This window comes from Nestor notabilis, unplaced genomic scaffold, assembly GCF_000696875.1.
Source record: "Nestor notabilis isolate BGI_N333 unplaced genomic scaffold, ASM69687v1 scaffold23891, whole genome shotgun sequence".
NCBI classification, from domain to species: Eukaryota; Metazoa; Chordata; class Aves; order Psittaciformes; family Psittacidae; genus Nestor; species Nestor notabilis.
In genome coordinates this window covers 31,414-31,762 of record NW_009913694.1, presented here as the reverse complement: position 1 = coordinate 31,762, position 349 = coordinate 31,414, and positions in this window count along the sequence as shown.

Here is a 349-nt window from a genome sequence, read left to right as displayed (position 1 = left end):
TCAGGCACATGTGGATGGTGTCCTGTTTAGCCAGGATGTTCCTCCTGCCTTCCTGGTGGCATCTGCCCATGTACTTGCTCAGCTATCACCGTTCCCAGCAGTTACCCCACTGTGCCAGAGGTGCAGGCAGCTGCCTGGGCTGAGGCGAGCAGCCTGTGTGGGAGCAGTGCTCTCTTGAGGCACAGCTTGGCTGCAAATACCACAGCTCATTACTTGGTGAGTTTCCAGAAATTTATGTTTCTGGAATAAAGATACTTTATGTAAATCTTGGTTTCAGTTTAAAAAACAAAGTAAGTAACTGCTTGGCTGGGGGATAATGGCAGCACAAACCAGAATGCAGCCTGAAGAT